This window comes from Phyllostomus discolor, chromosome 5, assembly GCF_004126475.2.
Source record: "Phyllostomus discolor isolate MPI-MPIP mPhyDis1 chromosome 5, mPhyDis1.pri.v3, whole genome shotgun sequence".
Lineage (NCBI taxonomy): Eukaryota > Metazoa > Chordata > Mammalia > Chiroptera > Phyllostomidae > Phyllostomus > Phyllostomus discolor.
Window position 1 is genome coordinate 114,862,312 of NC_040907.2, and position 27,742 is coordinate 114,890,053.

The following is a 27,742-nucleotide window of genomic DNA, read 5'->3' on the forward strand; positions in this document are numbered from 1 at the left end:
AAATAAAACTTACCTTGTCATTTTAAATAATGACTCAATATTTTTAAAGTTTATTTAAAAAATTCTAAAATAGCCTCTTAAATTGTCACAAGAATCATTTTAGTTTCTTTTTTTAAAAGATATTATTTATATTTAGAGAGGGGAAAGAGAGGGAGAGAGGGAGAGAAACATTAATGTGTGGTTGCCTCTTGCATGCCCCTTGCTGAGGCGGGTGGTGCTGGCCCACAGCCCAGCGATGCGCCTTGACTGGGACCCTTTGTGGGTCCCAAACTTTCGACCCTTTGGTTTGCAGGCTGGTACTCAATTCACTGAGCCACACCAGCCAGGGTCATTTTAGTTTCTTTACTGCACTGGGTAAACATGGAGTCTGCCAGTCTAGGGAAGCCCTTTCATCAGCACCTACTACCAAACAAGGCCAATGTGGTTTCTATGGATACTGGGACTCAGCTTCCAAAGCAAGAACCTTGAGGTACAGTGGGGGCACCTGAGCAGGTACAGATAAGGGTCCTGTGAGATGTTAAGGCACAAAAGCCCTGCTGAAGTGATGCTGCTAATGAGTTGTGCCCTCTAGTGTCTTTCCCTGAAAATTCAAGCAGAGACCAGGGGAGTGGAGGGTCAGCTAGAACTGAAAGCAAAATCAGATAGACAAAGGGCAATAGAGTCATATTAAATGGATGTCCAGTCTAAAGGGAAATCCACCTAGAATTGTTCAAAAGTTATGAGAGGAGAAATGTTTTCTTACTCCCCTTAATATTTTTCCAGACTGTGAGAGGTCAGGCTCTTAGGTCATAATCCCTGTCAATGTCAATTTCTTATTTTTCCCTATTGCATCAGTCAATGCTGCTGTATTTTGTTTTGTTTTGTTTTGTTTGTTTGTTGTTTTAATCAAAATAGCATAAGACACAGAAATTGAAATGGGAACAACTTCCTGTCAGAAAATAATTACCAGGCATGAGAAACTGTACCTAAGAAAAGATGGCTCACTCTAAAAAAATATTTTTAAAAGCAGAGAATGATTTCAGTAGTGCAATACTTTGTGGGTACCAAAGCAATTATTATTTTTTTCACAAGCTTTTACTTTGTTAAATTTCTTTGGTCACCAGAACGTGCTTATAGTATTGAAGCCTGAAGACCTCACCTATGAAGTTGGCTGGTGCAGTTTGGTCACAGTATAGTACTTTGAGCCAATGCTGTGCTTAAAATGTAAGTGAAGGAATAGTTTTTCAGCTAGAAACCTTTTAAAATTTCTGCCTGAATGGCCTGCCTGACTACTTGAATGCTCTGAAATGCACCAACTGCCTACCCCAGATTGTCCTGCCACCCCCAATATTTTCATTAGCTTGGACAGCTCCAAAAGGGAGCCAGGGAAGCTCTCGCTCTGGGGAAGCCTAAGGCACTAGGACAAGCTGCAGGTTCTGCACCTGTGGTGTTTCAGGTGCATGTATTCTTACTGCTCTGACCAAGCAAGGAATGCTTTTATTTTCATAATGATGCATAAGTTGTGCCCACATTTCCCAGCCTCCAGCTGTGGCTGAACCCTATATGGATTGATATGAAATAATAACTTTTGGCCAGAAAATCTTCCTATTTCTTCATTAGTGGCACTTAGGAGGTTAGGGGGTGGCTTGAAAGTGTGTGTGCATTGTCCCTGTTCTGTGTAGCTAGCTGTTCCTCTGTGAAAAGGCCTCACTTAGGACAACAATAGCAAGGGCAACTACTAATATAACACACACACTTATTGAACACTTACAATACAAAGCTCTCTACAGGTGCAAAGTCATTTAGCCCTCTCCACAGTTCCTGGACCACTATTAACCACTTTGCACTTGAAGAAATTGAGCCACAGAGAAAGTAAACTATACATTCAAGTTCAGATAAAAAATAAGTGGTCACAGACAGTCTGACTCAAGAGCCCTAGCTTTTAATAACCACATGTTAATGCCTAGAGGGAGAAAAAACATCTTCTTCCTCCACCTCTGCTATTAGAAAATCAGTCCTTAGTCAAACCAAAATAATGTAGAAGTAGTATGATATGGAGAGACACCATACTGTGTAGTCAGAGAGATCTGGGTTCAAATGCCAATTATACCTTGGATTAAGCAGGATAATCTTAAAGAAATCCCTTGTCCTACCCTAGCCTCAGGGCTCTCATCTGTAAAATAGAAATGCTAATTCCACCTTTCCATGATTTTTGTGAGCAAAATAAAATAAGAGATGCAAAATTCCCAGAATAGTGTCTGTCACATAATGAATAATTATTCCAAAAAGTAATGCTTTTCCTCTCCCTTTCTGCTCTGATGTTGTGGGGAAAGCATTAGGTCTCTTTTAATCCTCTGCTTATAGAAGATCTTCCCTTTACTATGATGTAACACAGGAAAAAACAATCACATGGATTGCCTCAACTATTAAACAACTGCTCGTGACCTTACAGAACAGTTTATACCTATCACAATGGAAATAATCAGTTTTATGAGGCATAATCTTATCTTCCAAGCTGTCTTGAGTTAGAGTAAAGAAGCTTAAAATATTTAAAATCTTAATTATGCTACCAGGCAGCTTTGAGTGCTAGTCCTATGGGAGAAGGAAGGAATATTCTATGATTTGCCAATCTATAATTTTTAACAGTTATTATTTATTAAGTCTGAGATGTGCCATTTGAGGACATAGAAGGCTTCAAATATCAGATGTGGGTGAAGAAGACAGAAAATCTTTAGAATTTGCCTGATTTCCTCTTGCTTCTGCCTTCTGCTTATAGTGGACCTACTAGATCATAACCTTTCTTCCCCATGCTCACAACCTTTATACAACCAACAAGCCAATTCTGACCCAGGTTTGGAAATAATTCCAACCACACTTTTTAGGGCACCAGGGAATATTTGGAGGGCACTTACAGCTATTAATAGTCCAGCTTTGGTCTTGTCCCAATGTTCTTCTCCAATTCTGGCATTTGACATTTATACAGTGCTCTCTATTTCGCAGGTGAGAAAAACTGAAATCTTCTCAATGATTTCTCTTCACTATCTTATCTCCTTCCACATTTAACATTTGCACATGCACACAAATACAGGGAGGAAGATGAAGGGGGAGAAAGAAAAAAGAGGAGGAGAGAGAGAGAGAGTGATCCTAACTCTCAATTCATTGTATCCCTTTAGGGCCTATTAAACCCACTTAAAGTTTAAATTTAAATTGTCTTTTGTTGATGCTGATTGCCTGATCTTCTGGATCTAGGAATATTTCCTTTTCTTTCTCTGCCATTATTTTATATATTCATTTATACATTTATTCTTCACTTATTCATTCATTGATTTAAAAATTATTTATTGAGTGCCGACTATGTACCAGGCTCTGTGTTAGGCATTAGAAGTAACTGTAACATGAACAGAGTCTCTCTTTTCTCCAGATTTTTCCAGGCTAGTAGAAGACAGAGATAAAGTACTTGGTGTAGTACTTGGTGCAGTGTGAGGACTTATCATAAGTACATAACCTAAACCTTGAGGACAACATTTGGAAGGCTGAAACAGCCTTCTGGGGTAATGCCTCAGATAATTCTGAAAGAAGAGTAGAAATTAAGTGGAAAAAGAAAGAGGGGTAGTTGGTAGATAGAGATGGGAATGATAGGGTGTTCTAGACATAGGAAATGGTATCTGCAAAATCCATGGTGAGGAAGGCAGCATATAATATTAAAGAAACTAGAGGTCATTCAGCACAGCAAGCATACCATGCCTAGGATTTGTAGGAAGTGAAAAGACCATATTTTTATTTTAGAATAACTGACTGGTGTTCAGTAAATGAATTAGAAGGGGACTGCTTGGAGACAAAGGTAATAGGCTATTCCAGTAGCTTATTTATAGATAACATTTCTCTGTCTAGATCAGTGGCATTGGAAGTAAGCTAAAGTGGAGATACTGATAGATGTTTAAGAACAATTGATTCAACTTGATTTGGTGATTGCTAGTTGTATAGGAGAGAAAGGGAGGAGTCAAAGAGGATTTTTAGGATTGTGATTTAGGCAAATGGATGGATGGTGGTATCATTCATCTGGAAGAGAGGGGATGACAAAAGATGGAAATGATGAATTTAGTATGGCTCTGCTGAGTGTGAAGTGTTTGTGCAAGTCATGGAAGTAGGAAATGGCATGCCCCATATTTGATATTTCATGAACTTCTAACCTTCAATATCTAGCTAAGATATCAAGTGCTCAGGTGACTCACATCTGTCTATGGTGATATCATACACCGCAGACTACATATTCTGTCTGCAAGACTTCATGACCTCTATCATTTGCAGGAATACCTAAATCTCTAAGACATGGTCATCAGGCTGGGGATGGATCTCATACTCCTAGTAGTATCTCAATGCACAGGACTATAACCCTTTCATAATTCTTCAAAAGTTCTCAAAACCAGTCTGGTGCTACATACAACCTGCTCCTAAAAACAAGTAAAGTCAGAGAAATAGCCTTAACAAAATAGACACTGAAAGAGTTTGAAGAATTGAAATACCTGATCAATTCAAATAGTTTTAAAGGATCTGACATTTCAACGCCACATTTCCCTCTTATGCTATCTATTTGGGATAAGACATCAAGTAAAATTTACACAGTAAAACCCCAAAAAGGCTGCCTGAAGATGAAGAGCAAAATTTTTCAACAGGGTAAGTTCAAAATTGAAAGTATAGTTTTATTCAATATATTGTGCTTGGTTAATATATAAAAAGTACCTATGAAAGCTTATTTTTAACTTAAGGATAAACTAATGAGTCCACAGATAATGATAATGCTGTGTATTCGTACTAAAACATGTAGGTTACAAAACACTTCCATGTCCATGACATTATTTAAATCTCTGAATCATAGAACTTCAAATACAATTGCTACTTTCCAGATCCTTTAGTCTAGTGTTAGTAAATCCCACATAAATATCCAATAAATTTACCAGCAGACAAAATAATTTTTGCCTCAATTAAACCACATTATTTAAAACTAGATGATCTTTTTTGTATGTTGAGAGCCTAAAAAGATGATGAATAAATATCCTCACATCTGAATTAGTTGAGTACTGTTGCTGAACTTTTTCCACATGTCTATTTTTAAAATTTAATTTATTTTTTATTCTCACCCAAGGACTTATTTATTCGTTTTAGAGAGAGAGGAAGGGAGGAAGGAATAAAGAGAGGGAGAGAAACATTGATTGGTTGCCTGTCATACTCTCCCCAATCAGGGACTGAACTCAAAACCTAAGCACATGCTCTGACTGAGAATTGAACCCAGAACCTTTCCATTTGCGGGACGATGACCAGCCAACATAGCCACACTGGCCAGGGATTCACATATCTATTTTTAATAGAATGTAGGAGGTAAAAGAAAGACAATTATTTTTTTCCAAAACAAGAAAACTGAGTAAAGAATGGTTTAAATATTTTCTCTTTACCCTATTTGTTGTTTTTAAATAAACATTTTATTTTAAAACAGTTTTAGGTTTACAAAATTATTGTGAAAATAGTACAGATGTGCTGATGATTTTCTCATGATTACACTGTGGTAATTTATTGCTGGGAAGGTACCACAGAGATAAACTATCATCATAATCACCTCACTTCGAATGACTTATCAGCTGTTAATGCTAACCTGGATCACCTGACTTGACGTAATGATGGTCAGGATTATCAACTGTAAAGTTACTCCTTTTTTCCTCCCTTTTGAAAGAAAGTCACTATGTGCACTAAACATTTAAGTATTAGGGAGTTATGTTTCACCTCTTTAAAGACACACTAGCAACATAAAATTATTTGGAAGTTTTCTGCCAGTGATATTTGTCTATTCTTCACTTTTATTACTTATTTATATCACTATGGACACTTCTATTTTTATTTTACACATTGGGTTATAGTCCAGCACAACTTTTTGTTGCTTAACATTTTTCAGCTTTGGCAATTGGGAACTCTTTCAAATAGCTTCTGGAACACTTTGATAAACCTATATTATTGTGGATAATTTTTCTCAAATGTCTCCTTAATTCCTGTCACTACAAGATGATCCAGGTTCATCTTGTATATTTCCTGCCCCAGTCCTTGAATCTGTCTTTTCTTGAAAGCTCCCATGCCTGGAGAGTAGGCCTTGGTTAGGGTGAAGGCTGTGAGTATATGTCCACATTGATTATTGTACTCCTCCTCCTGCTAGAGCCAGGAGGAGCTCTTTCTTGGATCCTCATCAGAAGCTGGAGAGATTTCTGGAAGTAAAGCCCAGGAAAGCATGGAGGGCCTTCTGTAGACTGCAGCCATCAGACTTGCTCACTTTCATGCTACTCTACATTCAACCTTTAGTAATTGTTCAAACTTACCATTTGAGATTTCTTTCTAGTTATTGTTCTAGTGGCTTCTGTACCAGGTAAGCACATCTCAGCTGTGACTCTGGATTTACCAATCTATTGAGTTCTTAGTGTGATAGTAGCCCTGCAAATTCAATTGGCTAAGTGAATCCAATAAAAGTCATTAAGTTACAGTTTGTCCAGGTTCTACTCATTACTAGGATGTGAGTGACAACTTCCAAGCTATTTATATGTTGACTCTGAAGCTGGAAGCTTCTCTATTTCCATTTTCTAATCTTGTTTTTCTCTGTTCAGACACATCTTTGCATCTAATAACTATCTGCACCTTTTTTCATTCTAATGTCACAATGACAGCAATTACAGACATTTGTGTTTGCATTCTGTCAAATTTAGAATTCCTCAGAAGTTAAGTTTATTTCTAACTGAGCAAACGTCAAGAGATTCTCAACCAGTCAGAGTGCAGTCATATGTGCTAGAATGAATATCAGCACAAATTGTGGCATTCTACACTTTATTTCAAAGTTTCAGACACTTCAGTACAAGTCATTTATAACTAGAAATACATGGCCATAAAATATACTGATGGTGTCTTTTCTTTTTTACATGTGCATATAATGAAGATTTTACAATGCCTTGGGCTTCTAGACTTTTTTTCCCTAAAGTTCATCTTAACGATGTATTTTAAAGTAGAGAAAGGCAGAGAGTCTTAGAACTTTTATTCATACACAATGGAAAATCCATGCCTGTGCCTGTGAAGAGTAGTCTGCATTGTGATTTCCAAGTTTCTAATATGTTCTTCCTTCAGTATACATTAAACCTTTGCTTGATAATTTTACTTTGATATCAAGTCCAAGAGATCATTACATTAATCCCCTCATGGGAAGAAATCTCAAGAGCTCAAAAGCAATACTGATGGATTACAGGGCTTTTCCTGAGGACCATGAAGGTGTGGGGGATGGCTTCTTTCACAGTGAAAATGAGGTTCAGAGTCCTAAGAGCAGGTCCCAGTATTCACATCCATTAATCAACTTGCCACATGAAATGGCAGAATGTATTAATACTGCTACTGGCTGACTTTGGAAAATATTTTAGAGGCATGGCAATACAGGTTTTGTGACTAAGAACTGCCTATGTGCCCAAAGCTTTAAGCACTTAAATGATACAAATCCAGTTCATTCCCACAACAACCCAGTGAATTCCTGTTACTAGCCTCTTTCTCATCTGTGAAATGAAGTTTCAGAGCAGTCAAGGAAAGTCATACAGTTACTATACAATTTCATGAATAAAATGTTTTAGGCCCCTGCCTTCCAAGAGACCAAGGTCTGGACCCTCAGACAAAGCCCCCTTTAGGGGAGGAGTCACCAAAGCAGAGGAGCCATATAGGAGACTGTTCTGCATGGCGTGGGCCCAGTTCCCACTCAGAGATACACAGGACCCATGCCCATGGATAGTTTCTCCCATGGGGAATCAGGCCCGCATTGTATCTAGACTGCTATGAGACTTGCTTTTGCTAAAAATCCCTCACTCTGAATTGAGACAGCAAGTGCTTACTGTAACTTCCTAAAATGCATGCTAAACCTTTCAAGGACGAGTGTAACCAGTTCAACCACTTTTCTCTTTGCATTTGCAAATATCCTTTTTCTGTGATGTGATTAGCAGCAGCATCTCCTTTGTTTTCTGTAAAAGGTAACCACCTAAAGTGAACTTGTGCATGGTAAATGAGGACTACCATGTAATGTGTCCAGCAAAGAAATAAAGGCCAGTCAAGGCAAGGGTGGGGGCTTTTTCTCCTCTTGAGAGAAAAGACATGCCGACCCTTTTCCTCTACAAGCCTCTGTAGTCCCTGTGAATGTCTCGTGTCTCATCCACAATGTGGCGGACCCCATGATCTAGGTCTGCATCAGCTGGCGCCCAGGAACAGGGACCCAGGGCTACCAGCCATCACTGTGGACAACACACCAACTTGGTTGGAGTACACACACATCAGCCCAGGTAGGGGCCAATGACACTTAGGGCTTTTCATTTAGGTCATAGGGTATGTCGGATTTCAGAGGGAAAGGGTTTTCTTCCTATGTCGCCCTCTCCTGTGACTGCTTCACAACTGTGCCTTCTTTAGTAAACAGGAGCCTTGCTCTGTCCCAAGTACTTGCCACAAACTCGTGGGCTCGCTTTGAGCAGTTAACAGCCACAAGGGTGCTCACTGCAACACTGTAAAAACACCCACAAGCTGATCCCCATGGCACAACCCCCAACCAGGTCTAGGCTTGGGAAAAAGAGCAAAGCTTTTTCCTTCAATCAGCTTTAAACACATCAACTAGTTACAGGACAATTTGCAAGCATCTCAACAAATTCTTTATTTTAAGCTATCTCTCGCAGTTCCTTCAGTTGTGCCTTTCCCCTCTGTCTGCCTGCATAAGGATTTAAAGGTGCAGGTGGAGAAAATGCAAAACTGAGACTGGTTTTGTAACCACCCTGATTTCAGTGGGAGGAATTTCAGAAAAAAGTTCTTTTATTTGTTAAAGAGTTTCTTTAAAGGTTTCTGCAAATATGCAACCAAGGGGAATAGGCTCTCTAAGTAATGAGAGCAATGTTTTAAGGTAGTTCAGCTGCATTTTAGGGCTGTTGAATATCTCCCTGATAAGGGATCTTTAGACTTCATTATTTAGGAAAAAGTTGGGCAGAAGTTGAAATAACACAAAGTGTGGGATAAGATTCTAAGGTTAGCATCTCACTCTCTCCTTTAGAGGATTTTATTTGAAAATATTGGTTTGCTTGAATTTTGTTTTTGTTTTTGTTTTTGTTTTGAAAGGAATGGCTCAGTCTCAAAATATTTTGCTAAATCTCTGGTAAATATAATAAGATCTCTAATGTTATTACATCATAAGGATTCTACTCAGAAAGAATTTAAATTGATTGTTTAAAGAAGGAAAAATATCTCACTTCCCTCCAACAGTAAAATGTGCAGGAAGAAAAATAATGAGAAAATGTATCTTTTTAATCACTCTGAATCCTTCTGGAGGCCCAGGGACTGCTTTAGTCCTAGGAATAAACCGTGTGGAGTTTAGCATCTTCCCTCCCTCTTCTCCAGCCCCCCTAAATTTGTCAAAGGCACTAGATAATGAGACAGCTCACTTTTGAGCACACTCAAGGAATGCAGTAATCAATAAGAATTAACAACAACAACAACAACAAAAAAAGTAAATGTATTTGCCAGTGGAGAAAAAACTGTTTCTAAAAGTTATGTATGTGTTCATAAATTTGTCAGTCTAAAGCATGCTATAAGTGGGACAGGGTATGTGACATGTTAAAGAAATATTAAGAATCTCCCTTATTTATTCCGGAGCCATGACCCTTTATTGTAAAAATGAAATATAGGTGTACTGTCTCCTGGGGAGAACTTTCCCTTCTCCATTGAAGATTAAGTACCATTTTTTAACTCAGATCATTTCCTTGGGGAAGAACTGGCTATTCTCCTGATGGGAATGGTTAGTCAAACAAGTCACAAAAGGCCCTTGGCTCACAACCATTTTTGTCTAAAACATATTTAGGTAGAGCACCCTGCCCCCCAATCTTTCCCACTTTCCTTGAAAACTCTGAACCTAGGAGCTACCAGGTCCTGAGACCAACAGGGCAATTAACTTGCTGCTCAAACTCATTGCAGGTTGCAGACATAGCCAGTCACTCCAAAAAAATTAATATTCCTTGCTCCCAAGCTAAGCAAATTAGTAGAAAATATCCTGTTTGCCAAGCCCTTAGCAAGGTATCCCCATCTACAGGAGTTAATCCTCAAGGACTAGGTTCTCAAATAATTTGGCAAACAGATGTCACTCATTACACTCCATTTGGAAAATTCAAATACATTCATATTTCTATTGATACTTACTCTGATGCCCTACATGCATCTGCTTTAACAGAAGAATCTGCTAAAAATATACAAGCCCATTGGCTTGAGGCCTTTAGTCACTTATGACGTTGTCAGCAAATTAAAACTGTCAATGGCCCTGGATACCTTGCCTATTCTACTCAGGTTTTTCTTCAGCGTTGCAATATCCAACATAAAACAGGAACACCTTACAATCCAACTATCAGGCAATTATAGAATGGGCTCATCATACTTTTAAAAATCTTCTTTAAAAACAAAAAAGGAGGAGCCATGAGTCCTTCCCCCCAAATTTGATTATGTTAGCCATGTTTACATATAATTTTCTAAATTGTTGTGAACCACTTTGTACTCCAATTGAGAAACATTTTCAGAAGAAAGAGCCAAAGTAATTTTATCCTCAGGTTTTATATAGAGATTCACTGGGAGATGGCTTTTGGCAGGGCCCTGTAGATCTCCTAACTTGGGGAAGAGATTATTCTTGTGTTTCCATTCCTACGGGTCCTGTCTGGCTGCCAGCCAAAAGAGTAAAGCCTTATCATGAATGGGATAGACACCAAGCTCTGCTACCTGGAGCCAAGAACCAATCAACTGACCGACCAGATGGCCCAGCTGACCCTGAATAACCAGAAGGAAAACACACACCCACACCATCACTCATGGGCCTGGGTCTGCCAACGGAGGAGGGTGGGGCCTGCCCCAATGACAGGGGCCAAGGGTCAAGTGCCTCCTGGAGAGGACAACAACCCCTCAGTGTCCCATAATGTTCCCTTTAGGCATGTCCCCACCACATGGGGGGACATCAACACTCTTAATGCTCAAGCAAAGGCATTACCAAACAAAAAGTGTTCCAGACCTTCCACAATAATCTACAATGGCTGAACCCTAAACACTCGTTCAATGGACTAAAGTAATGGGTTTGGGTCATGACAGCCCTTGGATGTCTCCTTGTCTTCATACTTATTTGTGGTTTAGGATGCATATAAAGGTTGTTTCCATGAGAATGCATTAGGGAACAGCAAATAGTAGATTTCACAGGCTTAACAGCTACAGTTGCATTCACAAACAAAAAAGAGGGAGATGTTGGGAACTGCCCTGCTTGGTTTCAGAAGCTGTAATCCCCCATGACTAAGGCTGAGTGAGAGACTTTGGAACTCTAAACCACTGAGGAAACAAAGCTATTTCCTTGGCAGGTGCACTGCCTCTGACCACTTTACATGTAGGGGGCCCTTCATGGCCCCCAGTGTTTGGTCAGCTAGCCTATGACGGGTAAGATTCCTCAAGGGAGGATTGACCTAAGACAGGCACAATCACAGGAAGGCCCTTAGGGAAGGGCTTGGGGGGCTATAGAAAAAGAGGGTGATGGACCCTCACCCCTCGGCTTTGACACAGCCTGAGTCCTCATTCTGTCTGCAAGAAGTCTCTTAATCTCTTGACTGCCTTACTTCCCCTGCTCAACCTAAGCCTGAAACAATGCCAGAGGTGGGTGCAGCCCTGTGCGAGAGGGTAGGTTCCCTGAGGTAATTAGGCCTAAGAAAGAAAGCACACAATCCTGTGAAACCTGCTTTGCCAATACCCTCAATTTAAATGATAAGGGTCTAAGCCTGAAATGAATTCGTTTCCTCAAAGTTTTGTGGCCCTTTAGCTATTTTACCCTGACTCAAAACAGGCTCTCAGAGTTCTTTGAATGTTATGTATTTGATCATTAGTATCTGACAATGATTGATGGGCTCAATCTGAGAATGAGGGTCTTTGGAACCACTGGTTGCTTACTGATTATAATAATGCTCTGTATACTTTGACGTATTTGCAAATTATTTTCCCAGGGTCGTGTGAGAGACCAGCAAGTAGAAAGCTTTGTGGAATCTATAGCAGTCCTAACTTAAAACAAGGGGCAAGACATAGGAGATCATCACAGACAGGAGACTGGTTCTGTTGAATTCAATTGGTTCTGTTTGAATTCTGTTGAATTCAAAACTGAGACAATACCAGTTTTTAAATTTTGCTTAGAGAGTTTTAAGTTCCAAAACACTAGGCGACAGGAGACTTCAGCAGTAGGGTAATTTAGGAAGTGAATATGGGGTATCTACAATGTTATTAAACATACCAGAAACATGGCCTGGCCATGATCTTAAACACCAGGAAAGAAAGTAAAATTATGAGACTGAGTAATTGGAGGAGTGAAAGGAGTATATACCAGAAAGATGGCATGATTATGGCTAGATGGACCAGTTACACAGATGCACCACCTAGTAGAAATTAAATAGGAAGTCATCCATCCACTTTTTCTTTAAGTTTGCTTAAGTTTGTGTATTTTTAAAATTTTATTTTAATTGTTGTTCAAGTACAATTTTCCATGTTTTACCCCCATCCCAGCCCACTCCACCAGACCTCCCTACCTCCCTCTTATTTCCACTCCTCCCTCTTGTTTCCACTCCTCCCCCTTGTTTTTGTCCATGTGCCCTTTATACTTGTTTCTGCAAACCCTTTCCTTTTCCTCTGAAATTCCCTCTAGTCACTGTCAGCCTGTTCTCAATTTCGGTGTCTTTGGTTATATTTTGCTTGTTTGTTTATTTTGTCGATTAGGTTCCTGTTAAAGGTGAGATAATATGGTATTTATCTGTCACTGCCTGGCTTATTTTGCTTAGTGTAAGGCTTTCCAGTTCCATCCATGCTGTTGCGACGGGTAGGAGCTCCTTCTTTCTTTCTGCTGCATAGAATTCCATTGTGTAAATGTACCATAATTTTTTTGATCCATTCATTTACTGATGGGCACTTAGGTTGCTTCCAACACTTGGCTATTGTAAATTGTGCTGTTATGAACATTGGGGTGCATAGGTTCTTTTGGATTGGTGTTTCAGGGTTCTTAGAATATAATCTTAGCAGTGGAATTGCTGGGTCAAAAGGCAGATCTAGTTTTAGTTTTCTGAAAAAAGTCCATACTGTTTTCCATAGTGGTTGTACCAGTCTGCAATCCCACCAACAGTGTACTAGGGTTCCCTTTTCTCTACAACCTCTCTCCAACACTTGTTATTTGTTGATTTATTAATGATGGCCATTCTGACCAGTGTGAAGAACTCACATGACTCCACTCCAAGAAGACAAGCAGCCCAATTAAAACATGGGCAGAGGAATTGAATAGACACTTCTCCAAGGAGAACATACAGAGGGTCCAGAGACACATGAAAATATGCTCAATATTGCTAGCTATTGGAGAGATGCTAATTAAAACCACAATGAGATATCATTTCACGTTCATCCAATTTTGATGGAAAATGGGCTCTGTGTAGGGCGAGGAAGTATTCTCCTTAGTGCAGGCCTGGCCAGAGTGACATTCCTCCTTGAGACTGCCACTTCTTTTTAATTTCTGTGATTTCCTTAAGAAGTATTCTTCATACTTTGGTCAAGATGTCATGCTCTTAGGACAGCTACTAAAAATCTTAGCCTGAATTAGAAAATGATAGCTCTGTGAGCTTGTTTGACTACTCTGGTACTAAACTATGGGACCAGGAGCAGCACTGTAATTATTTCAGTTCTCCAGTGTGCTAATATTTGGCCCACATTTAATTTCTCCCATCCTATCAAATTCCTCACTGACAAATACCTTTAAAGCTCAATTAATTCAGCAATATGAATATATTCCCTGAGGAACATATAAATATCACTGCTTTGTGGAAATGGAGATTTCCTAAAAATGATCTACTGTCACGATGGATCCTTGAACTGGAGAAATTCCAACCATGATTCAAGGGGGGAAATTTACAATAGTACTAGTAATTTTTATGAATAATCATTTTAAATGTAATTATTAAGCTCCACTATTCAACAATGTTTAATATGCATCTGCTTACTGATACCTCTGAGTGGAGGAGAATTTTCCCTTACCACAAAGATTGGGTAACTTGAAATAAAGTCTATGCAAACATTGCTGCAGTGTTGCAAAGAAGTTCTATTTTTTCTCCCATTCTTACAAATAAAAAACAATGAGAATAACACTGAATAAACTATAAAAGATATATGAAAATATCAAGGATATTATTTTATCCATTGCAAAGCCTTATAGAAATGAAACCAGGCTTGACTACATATTCTTTTGCTTCATTATCTCTTCAAACTAATGAAAAAGGCCATTATAATTAAAGCTAAAACTAACCTAATTTGAGGTATATCCAATTCTACAATTTTATGATTAATTTTACTAAAAGTTTAGTTATTTCAAAACACTAAGATGGATGTTTGTTGAATCTGTAAGATCCCAGAAACTGACATATGAAAAAAATGGAAATGCATTTATATGTTTTCTAATATTTGTGATAAAATTATCTTCTTTTATTTTTGGCTTAGTGAATATCATTTAATTCATGGAACCAACCTAAAATTGACTTCATGTATTAACTGTTTAGAAAGATTCATATAGCATATTTACATATGGGTTTATCAGATTAGTGAAAATCCCATTAAGAAAATTTTGTGTCTATTATTTTTCTTTAAAGTACAAAGAAATTCATTCAACTGTATTACCACCAGATGGATTAGAAAATTCATCACAGTATTTAAATCTTACCATGAATATTCAACTGTGTGCTAGGAATAATATTTGTTTAAAAAAACAAAGTTTGGTTTTTAAATTTTTTATTTTGCTTCAAATCTGAAATGCTATTAATGACCTTCCACTTAATCACTGTCAAACAAATTCTTCCTAATCTTTGTCAATTCATATTTGGTTACGAAAAACATTTTCATAGACCTTCCAGTTTTCTCTCTGTTATTTAAAGAATTTGAAAGTCATTACTTTCATCTTCACAATAAGGAAAAAGCTGGACAAAGAGAAAATGAACAACTCATTCAGTGTCTTCATAGAATTGAGATTCAGGGAATATTGCTGCCTTGAAAATTGGAGAAATGGGTGAACACAGAAAATTATAGCATACCAAGATCAAAAGCCACCTGCTGAAACCAGAAACTGGTAAGAACACTTGAACGATAATTCACTAATATATGAATACTGAATGTAGACTAGCACGAGAGAGAAATCTTCTGAGAACACAGCCTTAGAGTGAACCACAACAATTTGTGAGACTTCCCTCCAGAAGCCCTATATGTTCTCATGGTAAACACTAGAAAAAAATCTTCTCATGTATCTGAAAGGGGAAAAGGAAAAGTTACCATTTGAATATTGGTAATATTCCCACAGTGTTTTGAAAATCCCCACTGTGTTTTCTTATCCTTGAAAATGCTATCCTCAGAGGAAACTATTGCATTTGACCACCATGAGAAATACCCAAGTCCAATTCTCTCCAGCCTTTGACATGGGGAAAAAGAAATATTCAATTACACTTAAATGGTTTTCCAGACTCGAATTAAAAAAAATTACAAGGTATGCTAAAAGCAAAAGAGAAAAAAAAGCAATTTGAAAGGGCAAAGAAAGCATCAGAACCAGGTTTAGATAAGACAGAGATATTTGAGATATTTTTAAATTATTAGATTGGGGATTTAAAATTACTAATTAATATTTTAAGGGATCTAATTAAAATGTGGACAACACATAAAAACAGATAGATAATGTAGGCAGAAAAATGAAAACTAAGAAAGAATCAACAGGCAGTGCAGCAGAACAAAAAACACTGAAATAAAAATGAAAATTGCTTTTGATAGAGCTAATAGTTGGCACGTTCAAAAAAATCAATAAACTTAAAGATTGTCTATAGAAACTCATAAACCAAAAGCAAAGAGAAAATAATTTTAAAAAATAGAATATCCAACACCCAGGGCACAATTTAAAAAGACGTTGCATATATAATGAGAATATCAGGAGAAAGAAGCAAGGAAAGAAATTTAAAATAATAGTAGCCAGGAATTTTTCAAAATTAATGATGGACACAATACTACAGATTCAGGAAGCTCAGAAAATATCAAGTAAAGAAAATTTAAAAAATATAAAATAGTTTATATCATATTCAATCTACACAAAATTAAAGAGAAACTTTGGATAGAAGCCTGATGGGGGGAATGGGAACAGCTTACCTATGGGCAAATAAGAAAAGGGATTAATTATTCTTTTTGAAAATCATAAATGCAAGAAGAGAGTGGAGTAAATAGTTAAAATGTTAAAGAAAAACCAAACTACTATTAATAAAAAATTCTATATCCATAAACTTAACCTTCCAAAATAAAGTAGAAATACCTTCTCCGACAAACAAACATTAAGGAAATTTGTTGCTAGCAGCAGTGCCTTGCTAGAAATGTTGGAAGTTCTTCAGAGAGAGGTAAAACTATAGACATCAGAAATTAGGATCTTTGTGAGAAAAGAAAGAGCTGTAGAGAACGAATAACTGAAGATAAAATATATTTTTATTCTTAATTGAACTAACGAATATAGTTAAAAATATCAGCAGCAATATATTAAGTGATTATAGCTTATGGATAAGTGAAATAAATTATAGTAATGTTATAAGGGAAAGGTGAGTAGTAATTGGCAATATTCTAAGTTACCCATATTACTCATGAAGAAAGAAAGCATTATTTTTTATTTATTTATTTTTTATTTATTTATTTGTAGGTAGGAAAGGAAGGGGGAGAGAGAGGGAGAGAGAAACATCAATGTGAGGTTGCTGGGGGTTATGGCCTGCAACACAGGAATGTACCCTGGCTGGGAATCGAACCTGGGACACTTTGGTTCCCAGCCTGCGCTCAATCCACTGAGCTATGCCAGCCAGGGCTCGAAAGAAAGCGTTATTTGAAAGTGATCTAAAATTAGTAGTACATGTAACTTTTTTTGAAAGGTGTTGGGGTGTCTGTCCCTCACTTTAAACAGAGTAAAAGGTGCTTTTATGTGAAGTCTTTCCTAAACATCCCAACTATTGTTAATATGATGAGATGGTTTGCACAACATCAATGTAACCTGGTAGTCAAGGAGAGAGGACTTGAATATACATGAGTGAACAGTGAGAACTTCATGGTACTAATCAGTGGGGGCAGAGACACCATTGAGTGAGCATGTGTACTGTGTGGCCATCACATTCAAAATGACTGAGAGAGTAGAGCAACAATAAATCTGCGTCAAATTTTGTGTTAATCTTGAATAGTCCTCTACAGAAACCATTCAGATAATTCAGAAGGCCACAGCCATGGGCAACTGGTGATTGCCAGCTTATCATGGCAACATGCCTGCTACACACCATGTCTCATGCAGAGTTCTTTGGTGAAACATCAAATCTCCCAGGTAATTCAATCCTCCTACAGCCCAGATTTTGCACTCTGCAACTTCTGGGTTTTCTCAAAATTAAAATCACCTTTGAAAGGGAAGAAATTTCAGACCGTCAATGAGTTTCAGGAAAATATGATAGGGCAGCTGATGGTCACTGGGAGAACTGTGTCAGGTCCCTAGGTGCCTACTTTGAAAGGGACTGAGGCATTGTTGTCTTATGAACAATGTTTCTTGTATATTGTATCTTCTTCATAGTATGAAGCATAGCATTTTTTCATAGTATGTGGCTGAATACTTTATGGACAGACTTCATACTTTATACTTATGATGTTTTATAGAATTCTATATCTGAAACCCATGTAATTTTATTAACTGATGTCACAGGAATAAATTCAATTTAAAAAGTACTGGGTGTATAATAAATACATGAGGGAAAAACTGATTGACCTACTGGGAGAAACAAATAAGTCTGGGCTTATAGTTGAAGACTTCAACACTTCTCCATTAAAATGAACAGACCCAGAAGGCAGAAAGTCAGTAAGGATATGTTGACCGAACAACACCATTAAGCACCCTAATCTACTAGACATTTACAGAAGAATTTATTTAATAACAGGAGAATATACATTTTTCTCAAGTTCACATAAAACACTCACCATGACAGACCACATTCTGGGTTATAACATCTTAACTCATTTAAAAGAAAAAAAAAGTCATACAGAGCATGTTTTCTGTTTACAATGGAATTAAAATATACAGGTAACAGAAAGATGGATGGAAAATCCCAATATATCTGGAGACTGAACAACACACTTTTAAATAACACATGGATCAAAGCAGAAGAATCAAGAGAAGTTTTAAAAAAGCATTTTGAACTACAATAAATAAAGCAACTTAATAAAAATTTGTGGGACACAGCAAAAAAGGTCCTTAGAGGATAATTTATAGCATTAAATACATATATTAGAAGAGAAGAACAATTTTAAAATCAGTAACCTAAGCTTTCATCTTAGAAAACTACAAAAGAAGGGCAAATTCAATCCAAAGGGAGTAGAAGAAAATAAATAATAAGAATTAGAGCACAAGTTAATAAATTTGAAAATAGGAAATTAATAAAGAAAATCAATGAAACCAAATACTGGTTCTTTGAAAAGATTAATAAAATTGATAATTCTCTAACCAGGTAAATAAACACATACACACACAAATTACTAATGTAAAAGCTGAAAGAGAAACCATTGATATTGATCCCATGGACATTAAAAAGATAATAAAATAATATTATGAACAACTCTATGCCCAACACATATATAAGTTATATAAAATTGATCAATTCCTGGAAAGACACAATCTACAAAAACCATCATAAGGAGAAATAAATAATCTGAATAGGACTATATCTATCAAAGAAATTAAATCAACAGTAAGTAACTTTCCAAAACAAAACTTATGTGGCCTAAACTTTGGTAATTAGGTTTTAGGCACACCACCAAAAGCACAACTGATGAATAAAAATTAAAATTTTTGACTTTATTAAAGTTCAAACTATATGCTCTGCAAAAGACACCGTGAAGAGAATAAAAATACAAGCCAAAGATTGGGGGAAATACTGGCAAAACACATATCTAATAAAGGAGTCATATCCAAAATATTTTTAAAACCCTTAAAAATCAAAAAAGAAAAGCAACAACTTCATTTCTAAAATGAACAAAAGATCTAAACAGAAATCTATCATAAATTGTACATACTGGTCAAAAGTATATGAAAAGTGCTCAAAATCATGCATCATTAGGGAACTGCATATTAAAACATCAATGAGATACCACCATACACCTATTAGAACTACTAAAACCCCAAAATTTAACAACAGCAAGGCTGGTGAGGATGTTGGCCAATAGCAGCTCTCATGCATTTTCAGGAGTATAAAATGGTGTGGCCACTTCAGAAGAAACATAAGCAGTTTCTTACAGAGCTAAACATTCCCTTATGATGCAATCTAGAAATTTTTCTCTTAGGTACTTGCACACACATTTTGAAAACTTATGTCCATACCAAAACCAGCATGTGAATGTTTATAGCTACTTAATAATCATCCCAAACTGAAAGCAAACTTGATGTCTTTCAGTAAATGAATGGATTAAGAACAATGTGGAACATCCATACAATGTTCAATGATAAAAAGAAATGAGTGACCAAGTTACACAAAGATATGGAATAACTTAAAATGATATAATAATAAAAATACTGATATAAAGAAGTCTGAAAAGTCTATATACTGGATGAATCTAACTATATGACATTCAGGAAAAAACAATGTTACAGACAGTAGAAAGATCAGTTGTTATCTAAGGCTGTAGATGAGAAAAGAGGGATAGATAGATGGAGCACAGGGGATTTTTAGGGCAGTGAAGCTACTCTGTATGATACTGTAATAGTGAATACAAGACAGTATTTATACATTTGGTAAAGTCTATAGAATGTACATCACAAAGAATGAATCTTAATGTAAATTATGAACTTCATTTATAATAATGTATTAATATTAACTCTTTAGTTGTAACAAATGCCACACTAATACAAGATATTAAAGTAATAGGAAAAACTATATGGGTCATGGGGGGTGGGTTACATGAGAACTTCATATTCTTTGCTCAATTTACTCTTAACCTAAAACTGGTTTAAGAATAGACTATTAATTTTTAAAAGGTACTTATCATAAGCATCAGAACTACTTAAAGATTCATAACACAAAATTAGGAGGACATAAAAAGATCTTAATTGTTTTGATTTCTCTCACCATAGCAATAATACATACACCTAGGTTCACCTCTCTTACCCATGCTAAATGGAAAAATTAGCGAGCAAATCCACCTTCCTATCCAAAGAATGACAATCACCACTGTAAAAGGATTTAATTCTGCTGCCATTTTAAAAGTCAGTCCATCTGTCCAGGAAGGATTGAAAAACTTACTGGTTTTCTTTCTCTTTCTCCATTAGGGAGTGGCAAAGAAATCTCACTGTCATCACCAGCACATGAGTGACCAAGGCATTGTCAAGAAACTCACCAGTAAACCTCACATTATCAGTGTTTTCAGAATGCCTGTATGAAATGCTACCAGAGACCGTTTGTTACAGACAAGAATCCATTTTCTGGCATGAGATGTTGTCTCCAGTAGGCAAAAATTGTGACGAACAAAAAATGGAGATATCTCTTTGGCAGTTTACATGCCTTTGATATTAATGTAGCATTAACAAAGAAGTTAAAGTTTCATGATATTCTGGTCATCTGTTCCACAGTGAAATCAATTCTCACAAAGTAGGGTGTGGGTAGCAGTTTCCTGAGACTCAGCTTGGTGTTGGGCCTGAGCTGGCCACTGGAGCACACCAAGGGAAACTGCTGACACCATGGGGGCTCTGTTCCCTTAGGGCATGCCATACTGTTCTGCATCCACTGGTTTCTTTGCTTTCCTGACTGCCACGCTGCTGTACCTGAAAACACTCTGAATATTATAGAAGAGCATCCAAACATAACCCTCTTATCTCCTTGGAAACAGAAAACATCTAGGTTTGGAGCTGAGCTCTGCTGACTGACTGGAGCCCCTGCAGCAGCAGCTCAGCAGAATTGAAAGGGCATCTCTGTCCACAATACACTCACCTGGTTTCCCTCAGTCCTTTTCTTCTTCCCTTGGCAAGTGAGGCAGGCTGAAAGGTTTGCAGGTGAACACCAAGGAGTCAATGTGGGTGTTCTCATTTTAATACACTGATTACCATTTTATTTCAGGGTTGAGCAGTAATTACCACTAATGAACAACATGATAATTTGCTGCCATAAATCACCAATTCTATAGCTTTACCATTCAAAACAATGAATTAGAGCTTTTTGTGCCCAACGCTTGGCAGATTTCAGTGTTATCTCCCCTTCAGGTCAAGTTGTACTGCTATGTGCAGGAGACTGAGGGGAATTTCTATTCAGAGAAAACATTCTGGATTCCTTGATATGAATCACACAGAAAAAGACACTTTTATGGACTTAGCTGCCCATGTCTTGGTCATCACTGACATATTGCACTGCACCATTTGGCAACTTGTTTCTCCCAGGCGAGTTGTTAACACCTTATGTATACCATGACAAGTTGAGACAGCCTCCTTACTGTAGCTTCTGCCTCTGGCTTTGAGTGAGATGTGAATTGTTTTTCTGGTGAAATATTCAGACATCTGAGAGTTTCCTGTGTGATGTTTTATCAGGATTGAGGCAAAAAGGAAGATAAGTAACTTATCAAGAAGCTACTGCAAACCAGGCACTATGTAGACACATTATGTCTACAGTGTCTTCTCAAAGGGAGTATTTCTTATAAGTCCATTGAGGATGAAAAATCTAGCTCAAGGAAGGGTTATGGTTAGCCAAAGGTATATGTCCAATAAATGTCAGGAAACAAGCTGATATTCAAAGCTATAACACTGCCTGCATAGTTTGATCAATGCATATTTAAACAGTTTCATAGTTTCAAATTTTTCTACATGTATTCGGCTCTATGCCTCCCAAAGCAGGGGCTACTATTCATACTCACTCTGTATTTATATAAAATTCCTGTGCATATAGTTAGTGCTTAAACAATATGTGTGGAATTAAATGGCAAACCTTTTGTATTGAAAAAATTAATTGCCTATGAATGGTATACATTATACTATGTATCATATGTTGCAAAATATATATCATATATTTTTATTCAAAAGCAACTACAAAAGTTTCATAGGCCAATTATATTAAAATACAGACTTTAATTTAAGAAATAAAGTCATTTAAATAATTCATAATAAATTAATATCTCTTATTACATTAATGCTTCTTAATGGCCTTCAGACTACATAAATGTTATGTACCCAATTAATAAAAGATTTATCAAGATGTGAACCTACTTCAGGAGGGAAAAAACCACAATAAAATCCATGATCCTCAAAGCATTAAAAGTGGGATTTAATTAGGATCCAAAATGGCACTAGAGTAGGTGGAAGCTACACTGACCTCCTCCCAGGACCAAACTGGAGTTAAAGTAAATTGTAGAAAAATCATCCTAAATAACCATCTGAAGACTATTTGAATAGAAGTCTTTTTCTTTGCTTTTTTAAATTATTTTTTATCATCATTTATTTCCCCTATACCCTCTACTACCTCCATCCCCTCCCCCAACCCCACAATCACCACATTGTTGTCTATGTCTAAGAATTCTTTTTTTCTTTTTTTGCTCTATTCATCCCATCTCCCAGACCCCCACACAGAGCTATCAGCCTACTCTTTATCTACAAGTCTGTCTCTATTTTGTTTGTTAGCTCAGTTGGTTCATTAGACCCTATATACAAGTGAAATCATATGGTATTCATCTTTTATTGACTGGCTTTTTTCACTAAGCATAATGTTCTCCAGGTCCCTCCATGCTGCTGCAAAGGGTAAAATTTTCTTCTATTTTATAGTCAATTAGTATTCCATTGTGTAAATGTACCACAACTGTTTTATCCACTCATCTACTGATTGACACTTGGGCTGTTTTCAAATCTGTTATCAGACTATGATAAATAATGTTGCAATGAACATAGGGGTATAGGTATCTTTCAAATTAATGTTTAGGATTTCTTCAGATCAATTTCCAAAAGTAAAATCACTGGTCATAAGTTAGTTTAATTTGTAATTATTTAAGGAGTCTTCATACTGCTTTCCACAGTGGTTTCTCTAATATACAATCTCACTAATAGTGCACAAGGGTTCCTCTTAGAATACATCCTTACCAACACTTGCTGGTTGCTGATTTATTGAGGATAGCCATTCCAACAGATGTAAGGTAATATCTGATTGTGGTTTTAATTTGCATATCTGATAATTAGTGACCCTGAGCATCTTTCCATATGTCTATTGGCCATCTGCATGTCCTTCTTTGGAGCAGCGTTTATTCATCCTTTGCTCATTTTTTTAAATTGAATTGTTTGTTTTTTAGGTATTGAGTTTTATAAGTTCTTTATTTTGGATATTAACTCCTTATCTGGAGTATCCTTGGTGAATATCGTCTCCCACTTAGTGGGTTGTCTTTTTATTTTTTTGATAATAAAAGTTTTTCTGTGCAAAAACTTTTTTAACTTGATGTACTCCCACTTGTTTACCTTTTTTTTTTGTTTCCCTTGCCCCAGGAGATGTATCAGAAAATATTATTGCTATGAGAAATACATGAGATTTTACTGCCTATATTTTCTTCTAGGATTTTTATGGTTTTGAGTCTAACATTGAAATCTTTAATCCATTTTGAGTTCATTCTTGCATGTGGTGTAAGAAAGTGGTCTAGTGTCATATTTTGGAACATACCTGTTCTATTTTCCAGACACCATTTACTGAATAGATTACTTTAGTTCATTTATCTTCTTGCCTTGTTTGTTAAATATTAATTGACCATAAAGGCATTGTTTATTTATGGGGTCTCTATACTTTTTCATTAATTTATGTTTGTCGTGATGCCAGTACCATGCTGTTTTGTATTTGTTTATTTTATATGACCTTGTAGTATAGTTTGATATTAGGTAGTATGATTCCTCTAACTTCATTTTTTGTCTCAATATTTTTGTTACTATTCAGGGTCTTTTGCAGTTCCATATACATTTTTAGAATATTTGTTCTAGTTCTGTGAAACATGCCATTGGTATCTTAAAAGGAATCGCATTGAATCTGTATGAATAGAAGTCTTATAGCCAAGGATTTACAGAAGAAGCCACATTGAGACTAGACGGAAGGTTGGAGATTCAAAAAGTGCTGGCCCTGTTCTGATGGGTGTCAGCTGAAATTCCAGCAAGAGGTTCCCATATAACATTTGGCAGTGAAAATCAACAGGAATTCTGTCTTCCAGGGAGTCATGAGTCTGCTAGAGACACAGGCACACCCTTAAATGGCCAACACAATTCCTAGCTATTCACCCTGGGCTCCAGAGGAGGGAAGACAGAGTATACTAGAGTCATGCAAGGAGAAACTGGGGTTTGTGTCTCGGGGGAGAGAGCTGAGGGGACAACCATTAGGACACCCTGTTCTGAATCACTCTATCACACAGCAGACACCATTTTTCTTGGACGGAGCACTCTTCTCCATATGGCATCAGCCTAGGGGAATGCAATAATCTTATTCCCTGGTCTACCTGTCGATCTACCCTGCAGAACTATCACCCTGCTGTGGAGTCAGCTGCCTGAGCCAAGGTGTAGAAGTCTGGTCAGACTCAGGGTTTGTCAGTGACTGAGTTATGTGGCTCAACAGTGGGGCTATTCTGCCCATTTTCTTATGAATCTGACTGGCACCTCCCCCTTACAGGAGATCTGCTAATCATATTATTTAGGCTCCTGGCAGCCCCATCTACTTGAATCTTGGTGGTTCCAACCTACCCAATCTTGGCGGTCTAGGCATAATCCAGGATAGACTGAGTTATGTGGTGCTGAGGTGGGGTCATATAACCCAATAATCCCCAAGCCTGACCAGCACCTTCCCTTCTTCCAATTCCCGGTGACCCTAACCTGATGAGGTTGGTCTCCTGAAAGAATCTGAAAAAAACTCAGTTGTATAGCTCTAGATTAGGTAAATTTTTCCCTTGCACACCTGATTTGTGTAGACATTTCCCTTCATATGATCAAATTTGGTTTATTTGGGCCTCATAAACTCTGTTGCCCTCACCCTGATGACTCACTGAAACCCTACCCCACAAGAAAGGTGTGCAAGCACTCAATGGGTAGCAGCTAGACTTCAAATACTCTGTGACATTCTCTGAGTGACCTGATACCCAGCAATTGCACCAACTTTGAACCTGTATAGTTTCCATGAACACTCTCACCACAACCTGATGACTTACTGAGAATCTATTCCATGCAACTCGAGTACCACCAGAGGCTCTTTTAGTGCCTAAGACTAATAGGCAACTGTCCAGCAGAGACAGGAAAAGGCATATGTCAGGGTTCCTAGAGACATTTCCTGACCTGCCCCCAAGTTTAGTGCAGGTAAAAGCCAGCCTTGGGGCACAGCTTGACCTTCCATGCACACATTCAGGCAAAGCAGAGGCAGCCACAAACTGTGGATCACTTTGTAGCTCTAAACAGGTTTCCCAGGGCCAGCCACAAGCAGTGTCTGACATGGGCCTGTACCAGAGTTCCTCCCAAGTGTCCTCAGAACAAACACACCAAGTGGCCAGCTTCAGTCAACATCAGAGCAGGTTCCAATTCACTTCAGAAGATGCCTATCCAAAAAGAAATCTTGGCAGGTATCAAAACTTGCTCAGGAAAATTCTGCTCTGTGTGGTCAGCCCCTGCATAGCACCTTATACACTGTAGTCAAGGTTGATCTTCACAATCAGCCAGCCTAAGATAGAAACTACATAATGTGAAAGGGAAGAAACCAATGAAAGGACATAACCCTTGCAAACATTTATGTACCCAATATAGGAGCACCTAAAATGTGAAGCAGATCTTGATGGACATATAGAAAGAGAATTACAGTAATACAGTCAGAATAGGCAATTTTAAAACCCCATTGACATCAATAGGTAGATCTTCCAGACAAAAATTCCACAAGGAAATGGTGACCTTAAATGAACACTAGATAAGATTAATTTAATCCATATCTTCAGAGCATTTTACCCCAAAGAAGCAGAATATACATTCTTTTCAAGTGCACATGGAACACTTTTAGATACACCACATCTTAATCCACAAAATAAATCTCAATAAATTTAATAAGATTGAAAGCATATCAAACATACTCACTGACCAAAGTGCTATGAAACTAGAAGTTGATAACAAGAAAAAATCGAAACACACATAAACACATGTCCTCTAAATAACATGATACTAAACAATGAATGACTTAACAATGAGATCAGCAAAAACATCAAAAGATACCTTGAAATAAATGAAAATGAGAACACAACAACCCCAAATCTATGGGATACAGCAAAAGCAGTCCTAACAGGGAAATTCATAACACTGCAGTCTCAAAAAGCAAGAAAAATCTCAAATAAACAATATAACTTAGCTTTGCGCAGTGGCAGTATCATAGACAATGAGGTTTATCCGAGGGCGATTATTGAAAGCTTTTCCCAATACCCCGCCGTGACAACTTGAAATATAGTCAGCACTAGCAATTTTTGAAGGTAAAAAAAAAACAATATAACTTTACACTTATAGAAATTGGGAAAAGAACAATGAGCAAAGCCCAAAGAAAGTAGAAGGAAGAAAATAATCAAGATCAGACCAGAAATAAACTAGAGTCTAAAAAAATTACAAAATATCAATGAGAAATCAAGAGATGGTTCTTTGAAAAAGTAAACAAAATTGATAAGCCTTTAGCTAGACTCATAAAAAAAAGGGAGAGAAGACAAATATAAAGAGCAGTAACAACTGGCATTAAAGACATAAAAAGGACTGTAAGAAAATATTTTTTAAATGTTCTTTTTTTTTAAAGATTTTATTTATTTATTTTTAGAGAGGGAAGGGAGGGAGGGAGAAGGAGAGAGAGAGAGAGAGAGAGATCAATGTGCGATTGCTGGGAGTTATGGCCTGCAACCCAGGAATGTACCCTGGCTGGGAATCGAACCTGGGACACTTTGGTTCCCAGCCCGTGCTCAATCCACTGAGCTATGCCAGCCAGGGCTTGTAAGAAAATATTTTGAACTATACATCAACAAATTGGTCAATCTGGAAAAAATAAATACATTTCTAAAAACATACAATTTTCCAAAATCAGATCAGGAAGAAACAGAGAATCTAAATAGATAGATTACAATTAGTGAAATTGAAACAGAAAAAAAAAAAACTTCCATTGATTTATGTGTCTGTTCTTATGTCAGTACCAGATTGTTTTGATTACTGTGGTCTTGTAATATAATTTGATATTAGGTATTGTGATTCCACCTACTTTGTTCTTCTTTCTCAAAACTGCTACAGCTATTTGGGGACACTTAAAGTTTCATATAAACTTTTGAATTGACAGAAGGCCCAAAGACATATGAAAGGATGCTCAGCATCACTAGCTATCAAAGAGATGCAAATTAAAACCACAGAGAGATACCATTTCACACCGATGAGAATGGCTATCATAAAAAAAGCAACAAACAATAAGTGCTGGTGGTGTTGTGAATAAAAGGGAATCTTAGTACACTGTTGGTGGGAATGCAGACTGATCCAGCCACTGTGGAAAATAGCATGGAATTTCCTCAGAAAACTAAAAATGGAACTACCTTTTGACCCCACAATTCCATTGCTGGGACTATACCCTAAAAAACCTGAAACACCAATTCAAAACACTCTGTGCACCCCGAT

General features: G+C 37.2%; 1 protein-coding gene, 1 long non-coding RNA gene and 1 other non-coding gene across 5 annotated transcripts in view; 1 reads left to right on the forward strand and 2 right to left on the reverse strand.

Moving 5' to 3' along the window:
• NRG3 (neuregulin 3) overlaps window positions 1-27,742 on the reverse strand; it is a 1,226,667-nt gene that overhangs the window by 75,331 nt on the left and 1,123,594 nt on the right. The gene's annotated exons all lie outside the window — the stretch shown is intronic.
• LOC118500796 lies at window positions 13,199-23,329 on the reverse strand. Its single transcript, XR_004903377.1, has 3 exons — window positions 23,187-23,329; window positions 21,065-21,068; window positions 13,199-13,213 (listed from the first exon to the last, which is right to left on the reverse strand). It is a non-coding gene; the product is annotated as an uncharacterized LOC118500796 (long non-coding RNA).
• Window positions 26,455-26,599, forward strand: LOC114498182. Its single transcript, XR_003684632.1, has one exon. It is a non-coding gene; the product is annotated as a U4 spliceosomal RNA (small nuclear RNA).